General features: G+C 35.5%; 1 protein-coding gene and 1 pseudogene across 1 annotated transcript in view; one reads left to right on the forward strand and one right to left on the reverse strand.

The window, feature by feature from the left end:
• Window positions 1-16,751, reverse strand: part of LOC109444820 (small ribosomal subunit protein eS1 pseudogene) — a 47,676-nt pseudogene extending 30,925 nt beyond the window's left edge.
• Window positions 1-23,576, forward strand: part of AGMO (alkylglycerol monooxygenase) — a 299,173-nt gene that overhangs the window by 246,122 nt on the left and 29,475 nt on the right. The window lies entirely within an intron of this gene.

Raw genomic sequence — 23,576 nt, forward strand, 5'->3', positions numbered from 1 at the left:
GCAGCTACAAAATTTCTCCATGTGGGGGGTGGAACTAAAGGCTTGCAGGCCACCCGTTGGCCCTACCAATGGTCCAGATGGAAATGGAAACTTTTCTCAGCACAGCTATTTCCAATTAACACAAGTTGATGTTCAAGTTGAAACTCTTTGCCATCCCTGTTTTAGCTAGCATATTCTAAAATGCTTCTGTGCTGTAGCTTTCCACCTCTCTATGGGATGTCTACGGTCATTCCCTCATTGCCTCTTCTATGTGGTGCTCATTCTATCTCATATTTTAATGGCAAGGAAAATTTCATCAATATAATCCTCAGAGAGAAAAGAATTGTTTCCTGACTAGGAACTGAGCTGAAAGGGGGAACAAATGTGCTAGATCATAGACTTTGTGACACTTCTTTATGACATATTTAAGCTCTTTTACCCACAGCAGCTAATGATTTTCCTGTCCATTCTTGTGTGGACTACATTCATACATATGATTTCTTCTGTTTGGAACATTCTTTTACTCCTCTGGTTGACTAATTCCGCCAGTTTCTCTAGGGTCGTGGGTCTCCCTCTTTCCTGAACCCATTTTCTATTTAAGATTGGCATTCATTCTCTGCCCATTTTATGTGCTGTTCTATCAAAGCACCTTTTGAGTTGTTCTGTATACCTCTATTCTGACACTAAACTCAATTTTGTATTTCTTATCACTAGTGTCTTATCACTAGGTGTAAATTTTTATTGCATTAAGCAATAAATAATTGAATCTCTAAATGATAGTGCATAAAGTAATAAAGTGAAAACATTTGATCTTGTTGGAAAAACATTTTGTTATTACTTTTTAGAATATAGTCATGTGCCACATAACAATGGTCCGCATATATGACAGTGGTCCCATGAGATTATAATGGAGCTGCAAAATTCCTATCACCTAGTGACAAGTTAGCTGTCATAATATATTACTGTTTTGTATGGGTCTCATCTGTGGGTAGTAATGCTGTTGGCTAGAAATACTCGGGGTCACTCACCTGGGCTGCAGTGGGCTTCCCGCAGACCTCTTCCTTTTCTAAACCAGTGTTAAAACTGGACTGACCCTTGTGGTTCTTATTATGGTCACAAGACACCCTTAAGCAATAGCCATTAGGAAACTCTAAAATAAAATAGAGTTTATCACTTACAGACTCTGGAGCATATAAGGCTTGCCAGGGGGCACACAGCAAGATCATGGGTAGAGAGAGGCGAGAAAGAGGGCATAAGCACCTGTGGTTCTGCTTTTATTGAGGACCATGGAGGGAGCCTAGGGTATCCAGGGCTCACTCTTTGTAGGTGAATTTAAAACATAAAAGCAGAAATTTAAAACATAGCAATACATAAATAAATGAATAGCCTAAATGGTCTGTTATTCAAATCAACCAGGATCTCTGAAACAAAGGAGCCTCAGTAGAGGGTAGGCTTTCTAGCTGTTTATCTAGTCTTACGGTTGTCAATGTGTTTATTGAAGATAAGCTTTCTTCAATCTGATGCCTCTTTGAAATGGATGCTTTGGCAATGAGACTCAAGCACTTGTGTTACCAAAAGAAAACCCACCTGTCAGTGTTAAACTACACGTACTTACCTGGTAGTGGTAATGTGGGTGTAAACAAACCTACTGTGCTGCCAGTCTTACAATAGTATACTACATACAACTATAGTCATAGGCTCTGTCGTGTAGGTTAGTGTAAGTGTACTCTAAGGCTTCACACAGTAATGAAATTACCTAATGATGACACATTTCTCAGAATGTATTAAGTGGCATATGATTATATACACCTTTCCTTTATTTCTGTACACAGTATATCCCAACTGCAATAGAACTGTGTGTATGTGTATGTTAGTGGTAATTAGAATATGTGACAGTTGCTATACATATGTGTGAAATTATATACACACATACACACACACACGCTGAAGAGAAAGATGAGAGGGAGAGATCAATTTACTCATATATATGTAAATAAAATGTAACTATAACTATAATTTGAGGGCTATCATTTCATTATATTTCATCATTTGAATATTTGAAATTTCAATGAATTTTAAAGAAAAACATTTCTATTTCAATAAAAGGATAAATGAAAGTATAATATTCTATCTGAACACTATAAATGCCATTTTTACTTTTAAGCTTTCTAAAATTAGGTCATATATGAGAATTTTTGGTAATGGTTAATTTCTCTCTAGATAGGAGGACAGAACACAATAGTAATTAGGGGCATAGACTCTGAAGTCAGATTAGGTTCAAAACCCAGTCACTTATCTGCATCACCTTGAATAAGTTCATTGACCTCTCTTTGGCTTCCTTTCATCATTTTAAAAATATAAATAATAATCATTTTAAAATAAATAATCATTTAAAAAATAATAATAATAATAGCACCTACCTTAGAATTTTGTCATAAGGAACAAACACGTGACTCATGTTAAGTCTTTACCACAGTTCTTGCACATACTGTTCAATAAACGTTAGCGACTGGTTTTGTAGAATAAAAATGCCATACAGAGACTATAATACTTCCTACCTTCTCTGATAGCTCTAATAACAATGTTACATTGATTTCTTTCCCATACCATCTCTTAAAGACTTTCATTTTATGGTGCAAAATTTTCCAAGCCTTCATGCCAAATCTGTTATTTTCAAGTCTGTTCAATATGCAAAGTAAGAATAAGATGGCATCATGAAACAACCTTTACTTATTTACTCCTGAATATCTGTCTGATGGGAGTCAATAATAAATTAAACCAAATTAATAAACTCAAAGTTCCAAATTAAGTATCACTACTATGTTTAGTTTATTCAAATACAAACACTTCTGAAAATATTTTGTTATTCTCATCTGGCAAAAAATAATACTTGCTTATTTATTCTAGAATTTATTTTTAATTAAAGAGTTTTTAAAAAGAAAAAAAAATCACCTGTAGTTCCATCAATGAGATGGAACAGCAGTCAACACTTAGATCCATAACCTTCTAGCATTTTATGCATTTGTACTTTCATCTTGTATATATATGTGCTTTTTAGAAGCTTAGCTTTCAAGGGAAGGAAATAATGCCAGCTGGATGGAGGACAAAAGTGGAAGTTTAGAGAGTTTTAAGCTTGTTTAAAGGTGGAATAGAAAATGATGAGCTCTAGATTTAAAGAGAAAAATGAGGCATTTGATATGCAGATGGGTATGTGAAGAAGGAGTTGGATACTGGGTTCAGAGCACGGGGGGGGGGGGGGGGGGGCGCTCATCAACTGGAGATCCCCTTACCATGGAAAGATGAGCTAAGAAAATTAAGATATAAAATATATAATATACAAAAACATATATTATGAGGTCTGACAATTAAGTTCGCGAACTAGTCCTAGAAAAAGTGCTACATATCTCATTGATGAATATCACTATGGTCACCTTCAAACTACTCCCCTTGGGAAGCTATGCACCAATGCCAGCACCTAGTCCACCCTTAAAAACAATTTTGGAACTTTTTTTCTGGAATGGCCATCAGAGCTGTTGTCATATTACCCTTGATGTCCTGAATGTCATCAAAATGTCTTCCTTTTAATATTTCATTTATCTTTGGGTAAAGAAAAAAGTCATTGGGGGCCAGATCAGGTGAGTAGGGAGGGTGTTCCAATATATATATTTTTAAATGTAACAAGAAGTATAAGAAGTAGGGTTTTGATAGTAGTTGTTTCCCCAAAAGTCAATATGTAAACCATATTTGGGGGACTGTTTTAATTAACATCAGGTGGCATTTACTACCACAGAAGCAAATTATTCATTAGTTAAGCAAATTTCTACTGAATACCAAATTCAGCATATTCAGGTTGAAAATGCATATCTATTTTAACCACTGGAAGCTATTTTGTAAAACCAGCATCCTTAGAGAGCTATTTCTAGAATATGTAATCATTTTGGCATAAAACTTAATCCCTAAAAATGAAGTTTGAATTATTGCATGATTTCTTTATCTTTAGTAAGTGAGGGTTTGTGATGAAACAGATGAGCCATTTAATCAGCTTTAAAAACTGCTTGCAATGATGTATTCTAGGAAAATGCCTCTATTTTCTATGGTAAGACATCTCTTAATCATACTAGACAGTTTCATTGTATCTGCAATAAAGGAAATGAACAATGGAAACATTTATGTAGTGTCTGATTGTCTGGGGATGATGATCTGTAAGATGTGGACCTATTATTTAATGCTTTGGGGATTCCCTTCTCTTCCTCCATCATTCTTTTGAGCTCTGGTTTCTGTACTAAAGAGAAAACACAAGCATTTATGTTATTTCTGGATTGGAAAATTAGACTTGTCCTTAACAGTTAAATAATATTCTTAATTAACTAAAAATAGAGTTGGTTGAATTGCCATGAGTAATCACTATGGCATTTTCCTCCTTTTTAGTAGAGAAAATGGTCCATAACTCTGGGATTTCAGGACATATATATGAAACCCTTCCAATTTGTAAGTTTGTGATTTTAGGTTTTGAGTATTTATGGTGCACTATACCTCTGTGATGGTGATTTATTTTTACTGAGCCTCCTGGGTTGCAAATTGTCTTGCCAAGTTCGGGGGAGGATCAGAGAAAAGGAAGGCTGAATGCTATTTTGTTCCCTGTTGAGCTAATTAGGAAGCTAGGTCTTATTTAGAAGGCTGCAAATCTCAGACTCCCTCTCAGTCGGTTCGTCTAGCCCAGGCTCTAATTTAGACTATATTTAGTGTTTCCCCAAGTCAAAGGGCGAAGAGAGGTATATTCTTAAATTCCAGACATTATGAGATTAAAAAAAAAAGACAGGTGAGGATGACATTGGGAATCTGGTGGAGTGGGAGATTAGTTGGGAGGAAGGATATTGTTTATTGTAATAAAGTAAAAGGAAATGAAGGATTTGTAATGGAAAGTGTCATATAATATACAAGAACGTGACCTACTGGAGAGCAAGGACTTCCACATAATCTGGAGTACTCAGATCATCTGCTGTTGTCACTGTTATACTTATAATCCACAGACTATTTTTTATTTTTAACTTTCTAGATTCTAAGATGCCTTTTTATAGTCTAACAGAGGTATATTATTATTACTATTATTATTGCTGTTGTTATTTTCAAGATAGTAAGTTAGTTATATTTTCATCTCTCTAAGGATTAGTGAATACTTTGTCTTTGACTAATATATGAAAGATGCTCTGTTCTCATCATCAACACATTAATGATGTAAACTACTACTTGTAAAGAATGGAAAGATTTGCTTCCTTTGTGTTTACTTTTATCAGCTTATATTCAGAATATACCCAAATGGGGTGAGTTGGGGGCAGGGCTTTATTCAATGTTCTTAATGCATGTGCTTTACAAGATCAGGTATGGGGTGAAAAAAAAGATGAACAATATATAGCCCCTATTCTAGGAGAACTTAGCAAAAAGTAAGGGAGACAATATTCATAAACAACAGTGATGCAAGATGTCCCTTTTGTATTTGGATACATCTGTTGAATGTAATCACCAGGTTCAAAAAGTGAAGTTAATAAACAAAGGTAGACATTGAGACCATTTTTTCCCTTTCACTTTGTATTTTTTTGTATATCTTTTCCATTATTTCTTTATGCAAACATAAATATGTGTGTTTCCTCTTTGTTTATTCACATACTTGTAACTTACTATGTATAGACCATTTTGCCACTTATGCAAGGCTTGCTATGAATTGTGAGCAAAATATTTAAGAAGGGACAAAAGAGGGAAATTACTTTTAGCTAAGAAAAGGTGAGGGATGTTTAAAGGATGAGGTTTTGTTTGATTTATGACCTAAAATATGGTGATGCAGGGAAAGAGCATTCTATATAGACAGTATATCAAAAGCCCAGAGACAGGAAAATGAAAGTTAATGATTAGAAAATATGAAGCAGTCTCCTGAACTATAAATGAAGAGAGTAGTGGGAGACTGGATGAGTGGTGTAGGGGGAATTGTGACCATTTTTGCCTGTAGCAACCTTGAAATGTTCCATGCTTTGATAAAAATATACAGATTGTGCATTGCTGGAATTGGTAGATTTCTAGGTTTTGATGACTGCTAAAATCTTCACCCTTGACAAAACAACTCAGTATATTTTTTTTATCACTACTTAAGATATTTAAAATCCAATTGAAAGCTTAATTGGCATATGTTTTGATCATAGTGTACAAAGAGAGTTTCTCTCTTTGAAACTCTCCAGCCACAGGAAACTCTTCTCAATTTAGTGTCAAATGACATACTATCCATAGCTATCAGTTGTGGGCCAACACTAGAAAAACAGATTATTCCAAGTCCCAAACAGAGACTAAAATAGATGGATCTGGGCTGATTTAACTGTTTGCTCTATCTTTGGGGGGAAATCTAGCTCATAGGATTTCTGTGTAACCAGGGTCCATCAATTTTTACCAGATGCGTTTCTGGTTCTCCAGATGATATCATAATAGGGTAGTTTAGAGAATAATAGTGCTATAGCTGCTTAGGAGAACAAAGAAACATTGATAAATGTTTACCACCCAACTCTAAAATACTTTGCTTAGATATAATTTGAAGATTACTTTCCTGATAATTTAGATCTAGTGACAAGGATTATAAAAGCAATCCCTTGCGATCCAACCATTCTCTGCATGTTAAGACTTAAGAGACTTTTTTATCTCTATTTTTCAGTGTATTTATAATTGTAAATAACATGATAGAGTGGGCTTTTAAAGTGATATAAGAGATTTATTTCAGCTGTTCTCACATTCTCTTCCAAATTCCTATCTTTACAAACAACAATGCTTATTTTATGACTTAAATTTTTTTTCCAGCTCACATTAGTGAATTTGGTAAAATATTGTAGTAGCATATATCATTATCTACACTTAATGTCATTTACCTTATTTCTATAATTCAAAAAATTAAATGAGTTTATTTTTAAAATAATATAATTGTCAGGTAGCACATTTTCTGCTTATTGTCTCACGTATTTATTTTGTATTGCACATGTTTAACTTGTCGTGTATTTTGCCCTAAAGATTTTACCCTACAATGGGGGGGGGTAGCAATTATGTAAATTCCTCTCTAACACAATTTCAGTTTTATTGATCAGTCATATAAATTATTTATTCCTTTTATATGATATAGTTTCTAACTCAGTTGTTCAGTGACCAATATAAGTATCTGTCCTGGACTTGACCAAATACATCCCTAGGCTAGAGATTGGATCTTAAAACCACTACTTAGCAGCTCAGCCTCATCACTCTTTTATATTCTTTTCTTCAGCACTTAGTCTTAAAACTATTGATGTTACCCAATTACTGAATGATAATTTATTCCAAACACTGTAACTGAAAATATATACTATATCCAACATCTGATTTCATCTTTATAGGCTTATGATTTAAAATTCTTGTCTGTAGAAAGAAACCGAATTTGAACCCCGCTCTCCCTATCTAAAAAAATCCATCCAAAATCTGTCTGGTTTTGAGAATGTAAACAGGACTAACACTTGTTCATTAAGTCTCACTTCCAATTCCAAGCTGCTTCCACCAATCCAAAACTATTATTTCACATGAACTTTGCTCAATTCCATATCTTCTCTAACTTTACAGACTTACTTTAAAATCACCTAGCCCAGGCCAAAACATAAAAACCCCATAAATATCCTCCGCTGATTTTCCTTTTTTATAACATTGTTAAGACTCTTATGTTTCTCTTAGGTGGTGTTACCTCTCCCTGAAGTACACCTAATAAACCTAGTTTTGCTTGATCATCAGATTTTTTTGATCATCTTTTTGAGGACACTGACAGTCAACACATGAAGAGTAGACAATTCTGACAGTCCAATGAATGCCACCATATCAGTTGTCTTCCTTTTTTCGGGTGAAGGAAGGGAACAGCAAAAGTCAACAGATGAGAGTCTTGCTTTTCTGATAAAGGTCATCATTACCTAAGTACCCTCCACCAGTGACTTCCCTAACCTTAACCTGGATGCAGTATGTTCACCTGGTGACTTGATGTCAACACCCATCCTATCAGAATGAGTGCATTATATCTTTGGGTATGCATCTTGAGTCATGAGAATTTACTGACATTCCCTGGTATAGATTATTCCTTCTTTGGGCATCATTTATGGCAGTCAGTTAAAACTGATTACAATCTATATCCAGCTGGTGTGATGGACAAAATGGAGCTAATAAACATATAGTTAGAATTCCTCTTTCACTTTTTACTAGACCTGTAGCCTAAAGAAATTGATGAACTCCTCTGAACTTGTTTTCTCATTTTGGAGAGAAAAAAAAAATTACCTGAATGTAGTGATAATTAAACTTTTTAAGAAAAGTTTTAAACCTTTTAGCATGGATCTGAGCATGTTGTAAATGTTCAAGAAATATTGGTATTTCCTTGTTTATTCTTTTCCTTCAATAATATCTTAGATCTCTGAATATTGCCTTACAGAATATACTTTTCACCGAACAGCATCTGTATTTATTATAAATATGGAATATGAGAGATACAGTGATTTTAAAGTTATTAGATTATAATATTTATATTGAATATAACATTCCTTTCAAATTGATTTTGCTTTGTAACCTTAATAAAGACTAAGTTATACCTATCTACAGGGTAAAAAGACTTTAGGTCTGCCTGCATCTCTGCACCTAAGCCCAAGTGAGAGCCTAAGTGGAAGAAAGCAAATCTAAAGGGAAAATTATTAGAAAATAATTAAAATAGAAGGATAGCTTTACCTCTCTCAACTCTTGTCGAATGAAAACTGGCCACTAAAGGGAGTTGTCAGATAAAATACAAAAATTAAGTTTAATTAAAATTTCAATTAAATATATATATATTTTTTTTTAAGTATCGGGATGTCCCAATATTACTGGGGATTAATTTTTTGAGATTTATCTGAAATTCAAATGTAACTGAGTGTTTTTTATTTTTACTTGCAATAGATGGAAACCCTAATATGATGATACCTGGTGTACCTGACATTTAGCATGTATTTAATAAAAGATGTTTATTTCATCGTATTATCCTTTTAATGTAGTTTGGTCATCTGTTAGGAGAAAACATGTTTTCTCTTTTTAAAGTCCCTATTAGCAGCAGCAGCTACAGCTTCATAAGGGGTTAAAAACCAATAACAAAAAGGAAAAAAGAAAAACAAGATACTTGCAAGGGAAAATATTAGTTTCAAAGTACATAGATAAGGAAATACACATATAGAAAAAAAGCCTGTTCTTATAATTCCTAGACAGAACTCTAAGGTTTACTTTTAAGGCTAAAAACCAGTGAGGTTCATTAAACAATTTTATTCAATTCAAAAAGGTATTCAAATATGTTAATTTGCAGAAACATCTCCATAGAATTAAATGATAGCAAGTTAAATTATTTATTAAGCACCCTGATTAACCTACAAATTTTCCTGATTAACATAAATGGTGTTTCAAAAATCATATTAAATACCCACCTACAAAAGTTAATTTATTCAGCAGGCATACTGATTCAAACAGAAACATAAATTGTTGTAGTGTTCTTTTAGAAGATGTAGAGGACCCAAAGTATATATGTCCATGCACCCAGCTTGGACAGTGAGGACAAAATTGCCCAGCTCCATACAACTTATTATGTACATTCACATAACATTCCTATTCCATTGTCTTTTTTAACAATGTTAGCACAAGAAAATGGCTTCGTATTTCATACAGTTCCAGACTGATCCATCTTCAACAGAAAGTACCAATAGACAGTGGGTGCACTAAATACTACAAATCTTTTGCCTAGAATATCTTCAGTTTGTGTTTCCACCAATCCTAGACTGTTGTTCATGGATCTTTACCTAGTCATAATCAAACCACCCCTTTGTAAGATCTGTGCTAAACCAAACTTTCAATTTTCAATAAATGTTGACCTTTGGTTCCCTCCTCAGAACACTGTTGAAGCTCTAGAGGTGATTTTCCTTAGGGCAGTAAGCCACAAACTCAGCTTTGTCTCCTCAACAGGTTATGTCGGTGGTATTCTGGGGACATGGCCTTCAACAGGGCACTAGACTTAGTGAGTTCAAATCTTAGTTCTGCTACTTACTACCTGTGTGATCTAGGATGAGTTCATTTAACGTCTCTGTGCATCAATTTCCTCATCTATAAAATGGGGGATAAATAATACCTACTTTATAAAGTCCTTGTAAGGATTAATGCAGTTACATATGCAAACAATTTTAAACAGAGCCTGGCATGTAGTAATAGGGGTATATATAAATTATTAATATTAATATTATTAATAATATATTACTTAAATAGTATAATATTGTTAAACTTTTAAATACACTCATTCATTTGAAATATTTTTATTTACAAAAATAATTATACTTATAACTCTCCATGACCATATTATTATGTAATACAGTGTATTATATTTCTAGCAATAGAATGTAACATTGGAACTTTTTTCTTTAAAAATTGTATTGTTTTCTGGGTGGTGAACACACAGTGTGATATATATTTTAGATGACATATTACAGAATTGAATACTTGCAACCTATGTAACTTTACTAACCATTGTCACCACAATAAATTTTAATTAAAAAAATGTATTGTTTTCACTTTCTCAAATTCTCTGAAATGCAGACATTTGAATTTCCTTCACTTTTTGCAGACATAATCTTGTCTGCCTTTATGTTTTAAACTATTTCTTCAACCTTAAATTAATTTATTAATATGAAATATACTTTAGGAAGAATAATTTGAAAACAATTTGCTTTAAATATATATATGTGTGTGTGTGTGTGTGTGTGTGTGTTCACGTGTACGTGTGTGTGTATTTTTTAATTAAATTTATCAAGGTGACAATAGTTAGTAAAATTACATAGGTTTCAAGTGTACAATTCTGTAATATATCATCTATATATTACATTGTATGCTCACCACCTAGAGTCAGTCTTCCTTCCATCACCACATATGTAACTCCCTTTACCCTCTTCTGCCATCCCCGGCCCCCCGTTCCCTCTGGTAACCACTAAACTGTTGTCTGTGTCTATGAGTTTTTGTTTCTTTGTTTGTCTTGTTCCTTTATTGCTTTCAGTTTTATATCCCACATATGAGTGAAGTCATATGGTTCTCAACTATTTCTGTCTGACTTATTTTGCTTAGCATGATAATCTCAAGATCCATCCATGTTGTCGCAAATGGTACTATTTCATCTTTCCTTATGACAGAGTAATATTCCATTGTATATATATACCACATCTTCTTTATCCATTAATCTATCGAAAGGCACTTTGGTTGTTTCCATGTCTTGACCACCGTAGAAATGCCGCAATGAACATCAGAGTACATATATCTTTACAGATAAATGTTTTCAGATTTTTGGGGTAGAGATACCCAGGAAAGGAATTGCTGGGTCATGTGGTAATTCTATTCTTAATTTTTTTGAGGAACCTCCATACGATTTTCCATAGGAGCTCTACCAATTTACATTTCCACCAACAGCGTACGAGGGTTCCTTTTTCTCCACAGCCTCTCTAAGACTTGTTATTATTTGTCTTGTTGATAATAGACCTTCTAACAGGTGTGAGGTAATACCTCATTGTGGGTTTGATTTGCATTTTCCTAATAGCTACTAAAGTTGAGCATTTTTTCATATATTTGTTGGCCGTCTGTATGTCTTCCTAGGAGAAATGTCTGTTCAGGCCTATAATCAGATTGTTTGTTTATTTTTTTGTTGTTGAGTTGTGCAAGTTCTTCATATATTTTGGATATTAGCACCTTATTGTAGGCATTGTTTGCAAATATCTTCTCATATTCAGTCTGTTGCATCTTTTGTTGATGGTTTCTTTTGCTGTGCATAAGATTTTTAGTTTGATATATTTATTTTAGCATTTATTTCCCTTGCCTTTGAGGTCAAATTCATAAATTACTCTTTGAACCGTGTGTGTGTACTGTAGAAGAAATATCACTCTAGATTCTTGCTAAAAAGGACAAGGAAAGTCTTCATTGAGGAATATTTCAATAGGGAGCGGCCAGATGGCTCAGTTGGTCAGAGTGCAAGCTCTCAATAACAAGGTTGCCGGTTCAACTCCAGCATGAAATGGTGGGCTGTGCCCCCTGCAACTAAAGATTGAAAACGGGGACTGGGTTTGGAGCTGAGCTGCGCCCTCCACGACCAGATTGAAGGACAATGACTTGGAGTTGATGAGCCCTGGAGAAACACACTGTTCCCCAGTATTCCCCAATAAAAATAAAAAATAAAAAATAAAAGTATATTTCAGTAGAGGTCATGACTATAGCAATAAGGGAGAGAAACTGAACTCAACTCTGCTGAAACAAAAGGTGGGAGAATCTTAAACGCTGGGGTGAGCTAATGGGAAAGTTCCTGAGGATGTTGGTGAGAAAGCTGGTCAGAGGGATTAGGCCATCTGTGTTTGATAATTGGCACTTATTGAAGTTAGGTTTCTACCCTTTCCTGGAGACTGGGAGGTATGGTCCTATCTGTCTTGATGATTCCATTTCAAAAGATAACTCCCAGTTTCCTGAGAAAGACATTTCTGGGTGTAAAATTGGTAAGAACCTACATCTCAAAGGGGTGAGAAATAATTTACAAATGCAAGTTTTCTTAAGTAACTGCTCTAAGAAAAAGGGAGGTCAGAGGCATATAGTCAGGGTGAAGACTAGCTAATATTTAGTCAAGCTGAGGGAACCCTAAGGCCATTTGATAGATATATATATATATATATATATATATATATATATATATATATATATATATTTAAATATATATATATATTTAATATATTTAAATATATATATATATTTAAATATATATATATATTTAAATATAAATATATATATATATATATTTAAAGGAGAGCTGTGCATCTTTTACAGCTGCAAGAAAATGTTCCTCTTAACTTTATGTTTACTTTTTTCTTAAGTACATCTTTTTGTTTCCCTGCCTTCTTATAGCCCACCTCCTGAAACTGAATTTAAATTCTGTAGTTTTGTGTAGATAGATTTCAAATGTAAATTATTCTATATACAAGGAAAAAAAAATCTTTCTCTGACCTAACTCAAATATGCTTTATAGACATTTCACAGAACTGTGGACAAGATCTTAAATATCAAAACGAGCTATTTCTTCTTTACACAAATGATGAGAATACAAAGGTAATAAAAGGAAAAGGAAGTCTGTATGAGCTTAATGTTAATGTTGTCTGAAAACTGACATAAGCCTGACCCTCCAAAGAGGAAACAACATGCAACGTTAGTAGACACAATTTCTCCACCCACATGTTCTGGATCTCAGCTGTTGCTTCTGGAAGCTACTTCCCTTGTTTTCTCTCCATTGTCTGGTATGAATATGTGTAGACACAAAGCTTCATAGCAAAATAATCTTTCAGGAAGTTCCAAGAGTTACAAAACAAATTTGAATTTGATTACTAATGGGTAGAAAAGAAAAGCATTCAAAGCTTCTTTCTTTGCCTTAATCATAGAGATTTCTTCACTTTTTATACTAGAGTCTAAATATTTTCTATTTCTTAGATGGCCATTTCTTTGTTGTTTAGGTCTTAGGTGATGGTTGTACGTGTCACACCCTTTGGTTTGGTTTTAGTGTAATGACAGGGTTTGGAAATTTTTTAAGAGAATTTTGGTGATGGAATAGGAGGTAGTATAAAAATCTGAGATATATTAAAAGACCCAGGCTAACTTTTTGCCACTAACCAGTAATGAGACTTCAATTTTTTAAATTAAGGCAACTTCCAAAAGACAACAGGAGGGCAGCGACCTGAAGTCTCTTGGTATTTAAATTATATATCCCCAGTTTGCATCTTAGTTGATTACCTTTCAGTTCACTGCATCTGCCTAAAGCTTTAAGCTTTTGAGTTAACACACATCAGTCCTGGTACTGTTTCTGTGCATATTTCTTACGTTCAAGTCAAAGCAGGGATCCTGGAGTGTCATTTGCATATCTAACATCCAGTATAGATAATTCAAGACAGGGATCTGTATCTTCCTTTGCCATACTTACCTATAAAAAGCTGATTCATTTATTCACTGACCGATTTGTTAATAAACATATGGTGACCCTCTAAATTTATGAAAAAAAATATAATAACATCTTATAAACAGCATACAAAAGTAGTTTTTAATGAGCTCTATATAATTATATCTTAATACATGAAATCCCCTTAATTATTTCTAGAGAGAATATCCACCTACCCACCCCCCAGAGATTTTTTCTTAAAACCTTCAGAATAACGGTCTTCATTAAGAAATCCTTCCAATATCTTTAAATCATTATAGACTGGTAACATTGTACAACATGGAACTTAAATTCCTTATTCTTCCTCCTGTTGCTCAGGATGCAGAGAGCAGTATCTCATTTTCCTTTTTAAAATATCTCCTTATAGTGTTTGAGGGCTGCCATGAAGTTTTTCTTCAGATTCTTCATCCACTAATAGCAATGTTTCTAGAAATACTGAACATAGAAGATTCTTTCCTAACAGATACCAAAGTACAGGTGCCTTTGCTGTGGAATTTCTTTACAATCTCCCAATTTATCCTAAAAAAGAAAATCATACATTGTTTGTAGTCTGAAGCACAATATTGTTTTGTTTACCAGTCTGTTTTTAAAAAGTATTGTTTTAAATTACTTTCCAAAGTGAATTACTTCCTTCTTCTATCCAATGACAGTAATGCTGACAAAAGTCGCCAGTGTGGTTTCTGGGCATTTCATGTGCATGTCCCCAAGAGTCCTTGGCTATTGGTGGCCATCACGATCTCAATCTCTGTTTTTCTTCTTTAGGATATTTTTTAAACTATAATTAGTCTCTCAGACAAAAAATAAAACAACCTATTTCTGGTGATAGCTACTCTAACAGGAAACACTGCTCTCCAGTCATTGCAGTAGTTGTCTGTGAACAGTCAGGTTTGAAATGAACTTTTACAGATGATACTCTGGATGAAATTTACTCACTAGTGGACAGATGCAGAAACACAGCTAAACTCAACCTACATGGTAGTTGCTTATATGAGATGATGAAGAGTTAATTTTCATTTTAGTTAATTGGCAATCTTTATTTATGCATGAATAGCTCTTCATTATGTATTTGTCATACTCTAGGCATTTTACAAAATTCTGGGGATTGAAACACAAATAAAGCAAGGTCTTGGTCTTCATGAAGAAGATGATCAATGGGAAAGAAAATGTACAGATGATTTCAATACAGTGAGAATCATGTTTAGATACATATACATATATTGTAGATGGTGAGAAGGAAAAGGTTGTATAAAGCTACTCAAAGGGTCTGGGTGAGCGTCTCAGAGGAGGTACACTTACAGCAGGGATTTTCAGAATTCATTGAAGAAGAAGGGTCATTCAGGCTGAGAAAAATTGTAGCAAATGCTATAAGATGCTAAGAGAATGGTAAATAGCTCAGCATAACTAAACCACAAGGTAAGGGTGGAAGATGAGAAGACATAAGACTGAAAAAGAAGGCAGGGGCCAGATCTTAGAAAGTGTTACATTGCAAAGTAGGACTCTGCAGCCCGCCTCTATTTTTGCACTGCCCACAAGAAAAGCATGGTTCTTACATGTTTAAATAGTAGAACAAAAGTCAAATGAAGAATAATACTTGTATTTTGTGACACATGAAATGTAAGTTTCAGTGTACATAGGTAAATAAAGTTTTATTGGAACATAACCACTGTCATTTGTTTACAGATTGTTTATGGCTGCTTTCCCACTAGGAAGGCAGAGAGGAGTGATTGTGACAGAGACCATGTACCCTGCAAAACACATTTATTGTGTGTTCTCTTCCAGAAATATTTTGCTGTTCCTTCTGAAGACCAAACACTTTAAGAGTTTAGACTGTAAGAGAAAAAAAAATGGATGGGTTTTAAAGAAGACAGCGTCTCATTAAGAGCTGTTGTATAAACTATTTTCTTGTACAGCACATTTTGAAAATTCTTTGTGTGCAGGCAGGACTAGTGTCTAGGTGAACTAAGTAAGTCAAGACCTTTTTCATTCTTTACTGTGCTATGAGGATGAAGACGATACAAAGTATGACACTAATCTTGGGAAAGATAGACACAGACAGAATAAAGTGTTTGGAGATGGCAAGAAAACCACTACATCCCCTGTGAGATAGGAAATGATGAGCCTCACATTGGAAGATTTAAGTTATACCTTATTTAACAAATATAAATTCATCTGTGGTCCAAAAAAAATAAATAAATGGAAGGGCTACTTTTAATCCTTTTGCAGAGGTACTTACTAGAGATTGAGTTTTAGGTGAAGATTTGTTTGTTTCTTGGTGTTTTGTTTTTTTTTAACCTTTCTTTCTCTAATGTGTTTTGTAATTTGATCAAATCCTTATAATATTTTTGATCAGATTCCTTTGAGACATGCCCGACTACACTGCCAGTGATGCATGTTGTGTGGATGACTTGACTGTTTCTCCCAGATCCATTTCCTGTCTGCTCCGTGTCCCACTCTAGATTGTGGGGATTGAACCCTGCTAACCACACCGCTGAGCTCTGTAAACTCTATTTTCTACCTAGTTCTGGTCATTGTCAGACAGCCGTGGGAAATTGATAGGAGGAAGGCAGACGCCAGAATACTTTTGCCTCTGAATGCTTTGGGCAGCTTCTTCAGCTGTGGTTGTGTCTCCTTCGTGGTCCCAGCTCCTGTTGGAAAGCTTCCACTCTTGTTCCAGTCCTGCCAGAACCTTGGATCCCAGACTCTGGTAGCCCCGTTCTCCTTCCCTCATTCCCTCCAACCCTACAAACAAAGGCTTCTTACTATGGTTCATCTATTGCTATTGTTAATCTATAAATTGCCACACTGTCTCTTGATATTTACACTCTGCCATCACTTTTTTCGTTGGCTGCTTCTTTACATCTTTTATTTTTAATTTTGATGAAAATACATACAACCTGGCGTTTATCAATTGGACCATTGCTAAATGGAAACTTTAGTGTATTTTAAATCACCATTTCAAGTGTACAATTCAGTGGTATCAAGTAAGTTCACAGTGTTATGTAACCATCATCACTATCTATTTCCAAAAATTTTCCATCACCCAAAACGAAAACGCTTGTACCTATGAAGTAATAACTTCCTAATCCTCCTTCTGAGGCTACTGGTAACCTCTGTTCTCTGTCACCTTGGTGACTGGTTCTCCACATTCAAATCTGTCCCTGGAGCTCCCTGGAGTGACTGTTTTCTTGCCTGGACCTTGCCTGATGCACATTGTGAGTTCACTCCATGACTGTTTTCTGACACCCAGCTTAGCAAGTGTGCACAATACCAGGCTGTGGCTGGCACTCAGATGGATTTGGTTTTAAATACACTTTTTATAAAACTTCTTCATAGTCATCCCAAACTTAAACGTAACATGTTCATGTAAAAAGCTACATATAAGTTACAAGAAGCAGAGTACAGTGTTAGGAATAGAGACAGTGGAAATGCAATGGCTGTGTGCGATGTCAGAGGGATAGTGGATTGGGGGAGGAGGGTTATCACTGTGTGAGGGATATAAATGATAAACGTCTAACTATTACTTTGTTTTGTGCACCTGAAACTAATAAAAATAAAAGTAACGCATGTAACAAAACAGGTACAGATGGTATACAGTAGGGGTTCAATAAATAATAGCTATTTTTAGCTGATAGTATTATCATATGAGTTATTTTATAAATTACTTAACTAAAAAACTTTGCAAATAGTGACAATATCAGAAAAATTTCTATTCTAAGAGAAAAAGAAACTATTAAGTGTTATGAAAAATTTCAGTCTGTATCTATGAATAGAAATGAATTGGTCTGAGTAACAAGTTTTAAAAAAGCTATATATAAATTTGGAAGCTATTAATTTGCTTTTTCTTTTTCTGATGTCTTCAGTTTTTCTCTTTGATTTCTTGTTCCTTGATTTTGAGAATTCATATGAACTAAAAATAGTAAGTGGCTACTTCCTTAGAACAATATGATTTTATCATAGGAATCGTGATATAAAACTATATCTATGCCAAAATTTAATATGTTGCGATCTCTATTTACTCTTTAAAGTGTTTTATTCAGTTTTCTTTTAGCACTTCTGTAGTCCTCCTTCTCCTACTTCCATCCTAAGTTTCTTCCCTCCTAGTAATTATTGACCTACCCGGTCTGATAATTAAGTTAGCGAACTCATCCCAGAAAACGTGCTATATACCTCATTGCTGAATATCACTGCAGTCACCTTCAAAGTACTCCTCTTGGGAAGCTATGCACTGACACTAGTGCCACCCTGCAAAGCAATTTTGGAACTCATTCTGGAATAGCCATCAGAGCTGTCATCCTATTACCCTTGATGTCCTGAACGTCATCAAAATGTTTTCCTTTCAATACTTCCTTTATCTTCGGGTAAAGAAATAAGTCATTGGGGGCCAGATCAGGGGAGTAAGGACGGTATTCCAATACAGTTATTTGTTTACTGGCTAAAAACTCCCTCACAGACAGTGCCGTGTGAGCTGGTGCTTTGTCGTGATGCAAGAGCCATGAAATGTTGGCAAAAAGTTTAGGTCGTTTTCATCTAACTTTTTCACACAGCCTTTTCATCACTTCCAAATAGTAAACTAGGTTAACTGTTCGTCCAATTGGTACAAATTCATAATGAATAATCCCTCTGATATCAAAAAAGGTTAGCAACGTCGTTACAACAAATTCACGAACTTAATTGCCAGACCTCGTAATTATGGGATAGGTTGAACCAAATGGATTTTTTGGCGGTTTGTGCATTTAAAGTTAAATATTGGTGTAGTTACAGTGTTTTAATAGACTACCAAAGTGTTGGATTGCAATTGAAGCCATTTTGTTAGCTAAAACTTCCTTTGGTTCAGGTTCTACTCATTGGAAGATTTTTTTTTCCTTCCACTGCTGCGTAGCACACGTTCCTTGAATTGCAGCACAGACATTTCAAGTTCTAAAGGCAGAACTCATGTCTCCATAAAATACTCTGACATTCATTAGCTGGTCACTCCCAGGTCTTCCCCATTCCTCCCGTCCATCAAGTTAACAGTGGTGCCAGACTCACATTTTTATGCCTCATTTATACTGACATGTTGATGCATGATTAAGGCAGTGTGCTTATGAAAAGACAGCACTGGGACGGGGACAGTGGGGAGATGGAGGGAAGCAAGGAGGAGAAAGTAGTGAATGCTAAATCCTTCACTTATGAAATCTGTGACCTTGTGCAAGTCGCTTAGCTCTACAAACCCTTAGTGCATGTAGATACTCACCATCTTCACCTCCCATGCCTGGGAAGGAGCAGATTAATCTGTCCAGCCGGATGCTTGGACCATTGTTATGCAGAGTGAGCAAATAAGTAATGGAGAGAGGAGAATGCTTTTCTTTGAAGAGGGTGGTTTGTTAGTTGAGGAAAAGAAAACATTCCACATGTGGGAGGCTGGAAAAAATTTTAAAACATCACTCTGGAGATTTTGTGAGAGGGATTGAGAGCAGATACACATATATGACAAATAAGACTTTGAAGGAGAAGACAGTATAAAGGAATTTAAGATCTTTTTATTTTCTGTGTAGAGCACCCCTTTAGCATTTTTCTAAGACTCTGCAATGAATATGTAACTTGCCTCTCTGTTATTTTTGATTGTTACATTGGTGTTGCTTTGTCTGTGACACCATGCTATGTCTGGACCACAAAGTTGAGCAGCTTTTTAACCAGTTACATATGAAAACAGGTGCAGAAGAAAGGCTTGAAATAGGTGTTGAAGATCACATTATTTCCTTTTACCCCCACAGAACCCTGAGAGACCAGTAATATTATCCCCACAGATAGTACAGTGATGCCTAGAAAATCAAGGATTCCAACCCAGGGCTGACTGGCTCCCCTAAATTTTTGCTTTGCAAAATAGAATATGCATATCAATTGATTAGGGTCATTCATTATGCAAAGCTGTTGGATAAACAAGGATATATATTTTCTGAAATGGCATCATGTTTAACACATTTTTTTATCTTAAAACAAACTGACTTTATGCGGGCCTTCAAAAAAAGCTCATGATGTGAGAGATGACAATTTGATCTATGCCTTCAGATGGGGTGGGGATGTTGAGGACCAAGAGAGTACACACTAGCTTACATTGCTGGGGTAGCGACAGGAAATATAGAAGCAGCATCCATCAAACTGTATTTATAGGTTTGATTGTGAAATGAAATAGCTATCAGAAACAGTGATATTTTTGTCTATGGTAACCTCTGTTCGCTCTTCTGCAAGCATCAAACTAATATATCCAGGAATTAATGAAAAATGAAGGAGGAGGCACTTTATATTTTGTGATGCTCTGGAAAGCCTCTTCTGATAGTGCTTTAAATTGTGAATGAGTGAATTATGCTTATTGTTATTGACTGGGGTTTAGCTGAGCCGAGCATGAGAGAACTGAGCTGCCAGGTGTCAGGGTAGCTGACTAAAGCAACCGGCCAAAACTGAAGGAGTTCAGCCTTTAATACTATGATGGCGTCGGCAGGAGTCTAAAACCAAAGACACCACCAACTCCTCCTGTTCCATTTTCCCCACACAGGTGAAGGATCTGGTGAAACAGCTAGGATGTGGGGGTTGCTTCTCTCTGCCAAACAAAATGCTCTGGCAGGTTTATGGACCCTGAGCTGGGTAGACAGCAAGGCAGAAGGGCTAGAAGTGGAACGATACTAGGTACTGAGTCAGAGAGGAGTCCTCAAAAGTTCCTCTCCCTGCCCCCTTAAGGAGGTCGCAACAGAGACACCTGAAGAAGACATCTATCCAAGTCCTCAGCTATGGAGACTCAGACGTGAAGTTGCCAGAGCTAAAGATGTCAGCATGTCCCATGGAAGGTGGGATGTGGGGTGGATTGTGAGTCCTGCAACTCCTTCCAGAGACTGCAACACATGGGCTATGCACCAAGACCCTTGTGGTGTGGGGAGGGCAGATTTCTCCCAGGAGGCCTGCCTGGTAAAGCTTTTGTAACCGCCTATGGTCAGGCCTAGAGAATTTCACATTGGTTTTTAAGCAGGAGATGGACTCCGCAATTATCTTTATTGTGAACTCTTTTGACCTTTAATTTTGCAGAGTACCGATAAGCTAATAAGTATAAAAGGGGGAAATGTAAGAATCCATGTATTCTTTTGCAAGAAAAAGAACAGCACTGCTTTGTCTGGTAATGCTTTTTTCTCCTTTTCTCGCACAAAGTTCTCAAAACTTCTGTTGCTGCTGTTGCTGCTCCCTCTTCATCTCCTCTCTTCCTCCTTCTCCTCTTCTTACCGCTCCTTTTCCTTCTCATCAACTTTTAATGGGAAAAGTAATCATTTTAGAATATAGGGCTTAAAATGTTGCATATGTTGGTTGGTGGACACTGTTTCAAATGAGAAATTAATGTAAACTGTGTATGGTATAACATTAATTTGGGTTTCATGAATTCAAAATGGGAAATATGGTTTGTATTTAACTGTTGTTAGAGGTGCGAATTGATCGTTGGAGGCACCATCTTAAGGTATCAAGTATCAAGAGAATTCCTTTTTCAGGATTGCATGTAGCATGTTTTGGATTCTGTCGTCATAAAGAATATCTTGTTAGAAGACATGAACATCATAATTTGGTTTGCAAGACACACAATGACCTGGTTGAAATCATGAGTATTTTATATATATATTTTTTTTTCATTTTTCTATAAGCATTGTCATTTCTGACATTTAATTCTTACGGTAGCATGCAATCTATTTTATTTGACCTTGAAATGAGTGAAAGTGTTGTGAAATTGGCAAATTTCTCATTGTTCCCCCCTGTGCTGAACCTACGTTTCAGAGGGAAGTTTGTCTTTTTTTTTCTTCCCTTACCTTCAGTTATGGGAAGGATAGGGATAATGTGTAGATGAAGAAACATTTTTGCTATAAAGCAGTAAGGCAGTAGCAAGAAAGACAAAAACTTCACCCTGTTGGGGATAGCCTTTCATTTGGTTTTCTAATTCCAACGACTAAAATTCACCTTTAATTTTAAATATATCATCTATACTAGAATGAACATTGTGTGAAGGAATTTTGTGGATTGACTAGGTGCCATGTTTGCATACGGTATCTCTGGTTGTAAACATGATAAAATTATCAATGGAACTCCCTAATTTGATCCTGAAGTGAAGGGATGTTGTCCAATGAATCATTTGTGTTTGTAGGAGGCAAAGTTGTAGCTAATAGAACAGGAATGGGACCCAGATGTTTTCTGAAAAGTTAGTTGCACTGGAGGCAAAGAGCATTACCTAAAGTGTAGGCGGCCATATGGAAGTAAAGGTTGGAAACATCCCATTACAAGTCATATATCACTGAGCTGACAGCAAGGGTTTCAGCTTGTTTTTATTTAAATCATGAAAGCAGCTGCTCAGCTGTCTAGCTGTATTAAATTTAACCCCTTTTCCTGGCAATTGAATTCAGTAATTTATGCAATTTTGATTGGACCACTGCATAAATATCATTTGGAGAGCTTTCACTTATTCTTGTCCCTTAAATTCAGGTCCAGATCCATGATTGGCTAATTTTTCTCCTGAATGAGAATGCCTGTAGATAATGCACCTGGCTGAGTCTGTTAAGGCAAATCACAAAGGAATACTGTAATTTCAGCTTTGGCAGATAATTGCTATGGCAAAATATGAATAAATGCCAGATAGCTTTTTTTTTTTTTTTTTTTTTAATGATCTACCTTTTGGTATTTTTACTTATTTTCCTTCAGTTATTTTGCATCCTTTCTCTTTTTTTCTCTTAGTGTTTTGCTCTTCCACTTCTCTGTCCTACATGCATTTCTGCCTAACTCTTAATATTTTTCTTTCTTTCAGTGCCCCCTGGCTGTTTTAGTTGACCATTTCTCAACTCTCCTCTAGCCCTTTTTCTTCAGTCTGCTCTCTCTCTCCTATGTGTCTCGCTTTTCTCATACTCAGCCTTCCTTTAAAGCTTTTTCCAGCTTTATAGCTAGCAGGGTTGGTTTTAATTACTTTTCCTTCAGCTCTATGGATCTTTGGGGATGTTCCATGCCCTCCATGAAGTATGTTTTGTCAACATTTGGAGAGCCTTCCACTCAGGTTTTGGCCACATGTGCCTCAAACTACCTGTTAATTTAAGATATATTTTATCACTTGCCCACCAAAGTAGAGACTTGTACTATTGCCTATTGGAAAAGTATAGACTTTAATTTCCTGTGGAAAGAAACACAAGTTCTATCCAAAACAATAGGAGAGACTGGTCAAATATGGGTAAGCTGGTTCTAGGAAAAAAGATGAAGTTAAGGCAGGATTTTTGCATTTGTCTGGATTTTTCAGTTAATATCTCAGGTAATGATTCTGCATTCTTCCCTAACTATTTAAGGGTCCTTGCCTTTCCTCTGCTGGGCGATATTTTGTTGGACATATGCAGTCTAGGGGATGCACTTCTTAGTTTTTCCTTTTATTGATTTTATAACAATGTTTTCTGTTAGATTATTTTTCATGGATATGACACTCTTCAAAAAGTGACTCAAATAATGAGTTATAGCTGTAACAATCAGGATCTAATCTTTTCCCCCTAAAAATAGGTGAAAATTAGGTTTG

This window comes from Rhinolophus sinicus, chromosome 4, assembly GCF_057876585.1.
Source record: "Rhinolophus sinicus isolate RSI-liver-muscle chromosome 4, RSI-T2T, whole genome shotgun sequence".
NCBI classification, from domain to species: Eukaryota; Metazoa; Chordata; class Mammalia; order Chiroptera; family Rhinolophidae; genus Rhinolophus; species Rhinolophus sinicus.